This window comes from Schistosoma mansoni, chromosome 3 (genome assembly GCF_000237925.1).
Source record: "Schistosoma mansoni strain Puerto Rico chromosome 3, complete genome".
NCBI lineage: Eukaryota > Metazoa > Platyhelminthes > Trematoda > Strigeidida > Schistosomatidae > Schistosoma > Schistosoma mansoni.
In genome coordinates, this window is record NC_031497.1 from 21,861,262 (window position 1) to 21,866,345 (window position 5,084).

The following is a 5,084-nucleotide window of genomic DNA, read 5'->3' on the forward strand; positions in this document are numbered from 1 at the left end:
AATATGCATCATTGTAGGGAGTTGAACATTTGAATTTCGATTAATGGGTTCCATCTAATCTTGTATTTTTGTCTGTCTGTTGTGCAAGTAAGCTACACCACTTACTTCCAAACATAAATTGGTTGATATAAAAACCGAGTACTCAACATAACACATTATTCGTGAAATATATAAGCGTTCAACAATCGGACTAAAGGTCCTGGGTTTGATAATCACTGTCACGGTCATATATGTCCACTTTGGGAGAGTTCCATATAAGGATGAAATGGTTGTTCATTACTTACAGATTTCCAGTGATGGTCTGGCTAATGTCATTGATATATACATTCCAGCTACCCTTGTATATAATCATTGACTAAAATAGCTTTAGTGAATAACGGAATTAAATAAGTCAAATACAAAAATGGATTTTTGAATACGTATATTTTATATGATTGAAATCATGAGTCAATAGAAGCTAGACCACCAGGGAAAACCTGGAAGCACTGCTTGACAGCCGTTTCGTCCTATTGTGGGACTCCTCAGCAGTGTGCATCCATGATCACGCACGCCAGCGAAATTCGAATCCAGGACCTATCAATCTCGCGCGCGAGCGCTTCACCACTAGACCACTGAGCCGGTCGGCTTCTAACGGTGTTAATGTCTAACTTCACCCAATCCATTAAGATGAGCAACCATTCACCCATGTATTCAGTGAGTTGATATCTCCCAGCAGATCTGGTTGAACTCCACTTGTTACTGCTTCTCACTAGAACTCCAGGAAATACCTAATGGAGCCAGTCACTAGTCAGCATGTGTTGATTATTATCAGAAGGGGGTTTTGTTAAGATTCTAGCAATTTTATGTAGTTGAATTCATGAGTCAATTGAAGCTAGACCACCATGTAAAATCTGGAATCACTGCTTGACGGCCGTTTCGTCCTATTGTGGGACTCCTCAGCAGTGCGCATCCACGATCCCGCCTCACGAGATTCTAACCCAAAACCTATCAGTCTCGCGCGCGAGCACTTAACCGTATATTTTGTATACTCATTGATCAGAACAGGCATTCAGAGAGACGGAGCGAAGGAAGCGAAGAGAAGAGAGAGAAGCGAAATGAAGCGCGGTGGAGAAGGCATCTAAGCCAACTTGATTTAACCAATATCAATATTTATAGTCCGATAAAAATAAGCTACAGACACGTGATGAGTAAGGTAAGAGATACACACACATAGCTTCATATAAAAGCAGTCATGTATCATAAGTGAACAAGTGATAAGATCAAAATATGACTCAAGAAGAATGTATAAATTGACTTTTCTTGAGGTCAGAATAAGCTATGTGGGCTTAACATAGTAACGAACACTACAAAATCAAAATTTACAACTTTTTAAAACAAACTAGATCATCAATCTCTTTTTTCTTTTCATTTGTATAATAAAGCAGTATAATTTCATAGGCTTTGCAGGAAAATTAACCTGAAATCTGATAATTTCTTGTACAATCTTTTTTTTAATAACTAAATGGTAACTACATAGTAACTAATCTTACTTGCTTACTTACGCCCCTTCAACTCCCAGGGCAGAGTTTAAATGGTTTGAATTATTATTTCTAATTAGCTTTTTTTAGCGAGTTATATTTTTTCTACGGGATGTATTCGCTAACCCCATGCCCAACCCTCCTCCTTTGTTTGGGCTTGGGAGCGGCAGTAACTCTAGAAGAGTTACAGGCGTAGTTGATAACTCATCTAACTATATGTTAAAATTAATTATGGTCAATCTTTACCTTATTAGTCATAAATTATATCATTTTCATAGATTGTAATAAATGTGAAAACATTTTTCCCTATAACTATATCAATGTATACAATTGATGATAAGTATGCCAAAATGAATTCAATGGATGTTTATTGATTATTATCGAAAATCACCACACACAATGTGCTAATCTTACACAACTACAACAGATTATATATTGATAAAATTAAAAAAAAAACATTAATATGTGGTAGATTTAAATTGGACTATAGACCACACTGATTATAGTTTCGTTGGGTAACTGGATATTAATGTATACATAACAAATATATTTTTTTTGGGGGGGGAGGAAATATGACATTTTTCAAAGACTATTAGCAAATACTATAGCATTGGATATTTAGCATATTTTAAATAATTTGATATAGAATATATAAATCACTTGAACTGGAATCTAAAGTTTTTTATATGTTATTGGGATTGAATAACCTAGCAATATATATTCACTCGGTATTGTTTGTTTGAATCTTCCCATTGATGTTTAGGACTGTAATTGATCAATCTCTTATTTGGCATATGTGCATACTATGCGTATTGCATCGATATAGCCTTAATTCACAAGCATTATAAGCCAAGATGGATACTGGCTAGTAGTGGAGTCCAGTTTGACTCGCGTTTCGTTCTGTTTGAGACTCGTCAGGTGGATGTGCCTGCATTCAACAGTTGATGTTCACTCTGGGAATCGAACCCAGTACTATTCGCTTCAAACGCCATCGCGTTATCCACTCAGCTACTTATAATGGTCTTGAATTAAGGCTATATCGCGGCAATACCCACAGTATGCACATATACCAATAACAGACTGATCAATTGCAGTCTTAAACATCAATGGGAAGATTCAAACAAACAATACTAAATGAATTTAAACTTAACCCTATTGCACAAGCAAGTGGCTATCAGGACTCAGTAGCTGAGTGGATAACGCGATGGCGTTTCAAGCGAACGGTATTGGGTTCGAGTCCCAGAGTGAACATCAACTCTGAGATGTAGATACATCTGGGTGACGAGTCCGAAATAGGACGAAACGCGCGTCAAATTGGATTCCACTGCTAGCTACTATCCATCTTTGCTAGTAATATATCGTTTAACATCATACGATATTGTTATTTTTGTGATAGAACCGAATAAATGATAAATAGTAAGCGAAATGTCGTTTAATATCATTTAAACTATTTGTACAAATGTAGGATACTTTTTTTATAAATTTTATTATATCTACCCAATGTAAATGATTTAACAAAACAGCTGACTATTAGTTGTCCGAAAAGAATATTTCAAATGTACTTTGTCTATTCTTTTAGACTTAACTTCCAATTGTAAGATTTATATGATCTTGTTTAATTTTTTTAAAAAACTTATAGTTTATAATCACATTATTCTCGGTTGTTCCTTTTAAAAAAAAGACTTCTATCCGGAGATTTTCCTGATGATGTTGTTTAGAAAGATAAATGAAAGATTCATAAGTCAATTATCCAACTTTGATGAACGTAACCTACTCAAATCACTTTCCCTATGACAAAACTCTTCATTATTTCAAAACTTTAGATTGTTATTAGTAATGTGAGTGGAGTGTTGAGATGTCGGCGATCTTAACAATTTTCCTTTAAGACCAAAGAAAATGAAAGACCAAAAAATTCTTAATTACCTAACACATTTAAATATATATATACATACAAGCGACATAAACTACCTCCAAAAAAGTATATTATCGTGGTATCACGTTAAAAGTAAATGACTGTTAGTCTGATCCTATAGCGCCAAGCGTATCTAGTTCCAGGGTCTTTAAAATATCCTTGGTGATGAAAAACTTGTAGGTTAATATTAATCGATTGTCTGAACTGAACACATGAAACATTCAGTTGAATAAATGTCATTTACTAAATTAGCTTTTCTTTTAATATATTACAAAATATTCCCAGGTATTATTAAGCATGGAATTTAAAATACTTTCGAAGTACATTTACTTATATGTTTAATACTGATAGTGATTATCAAAAGAATTACATTCCTTACTTCGCTTACTTCGCAGTCAATTTAAATCCACTGATTAGTATCAGTTCAACACAACATAGTATATGTAAGTGCGAGACAGATTTTTAAAGTATACCGAGGGCAATTTTGGTGTAGTTTCGATTTTTTGAGGTGTATAGTTTAGCTGTGAAGCTTTCATTGTTCTTTTGAACAATATCATCAACACAAAATCCAGACAGAAGCTTGTCACATAGATCAATCCGCAGTCAACAAATGCATAAAAATCGATCCAAATCATTAACTAGTCACAAAAAGCATGGACAAAAGTAGGATCAAAAATCAGATTAAAATGTAATGAATGAGAATGCAGGTGGGGACAACAAAATTGTTGTTCAGTATTTAATTACAGAGTTATTTGGTAAAATGTGAAAACCACACATTAAATACCTCATTTGCGAATCCCCGATCAATTGTCACGAAATTCATCGTTTCCCCATTGTCATTACAATTACTCTCTGTTTACATTCCCACTATCTTCAATTCTATCTTCCCAACCCGTTGCCAGACATTCCACTTCCGATTGATGTTATATACTACTTATGTCGACTTAAGTAGCATACATCACGAAAAGGAAGATACATTCAAAATAAAGATGCAGATGCTGTCAGGTTAAAGGTCGAAAATAATCAATCAAAATCGAACTCGACAGAACAAGTTGTCAGTAGTATGTGGAGAAATTCGAATAATTCACTTCTATCTGCAGTTTGTGTTAATAATGTTGTTCAGAAAAACAATCACAGCTCCACAACCAAATCATCCAACTCACAGAACAAAACTACCAAAATCATTCGCCTGAACTACAAATCTTCTCCATTATCTCAATACTAATAGTGTTTAACATTGAGTGCTTCATTAATATAAATGTTAGCCGCCAATGAATATACTATGCTGTTACAAATCCAGTATATTCTCTATAACCTATCACCATATAGATTTTAAATAACTAAACAAAATATTACCATAAATTTAAAAAAATAATGGAGATTTTAAAAGTTAACACCGGGAAAATAATAAGTGATAAACAGATCAATTTTAATAATTAACCATATTGTAAACGCAAATAGATTTTAAAAAAGAACTACACAACTGTTAATATAACGGTGGATAAGTCATATGATTTCAGTCTATTTGAAAATCTCTAGCATTCTGAATAAGACTTTAATGGTATAAGCTTTCTAAAATATGATGTAAGCAATACTGTAAATAAATTTTATTGTAATTGATCCAACAAGTTCTAACAGAACTGACACAAAACCAT

General features: G+C 33.7%; 1 non-coding gene across 1 annotated transcript; it reads left to right on the top strand.

Moving 5' to 3' along the window:
• Nucleotides 1–2,699: 2,699 nt before the first annotated feature.
• Smp_tRNA_00138_Glu_TTC.1.1 lies at nucleotides 2,700–2,766 on the top strand. The gene has a single exon. It is a non-coding gene (tRNA).
• Nucleotides 2,767–5,084: the final 2,318 nt, after the last annotated feature.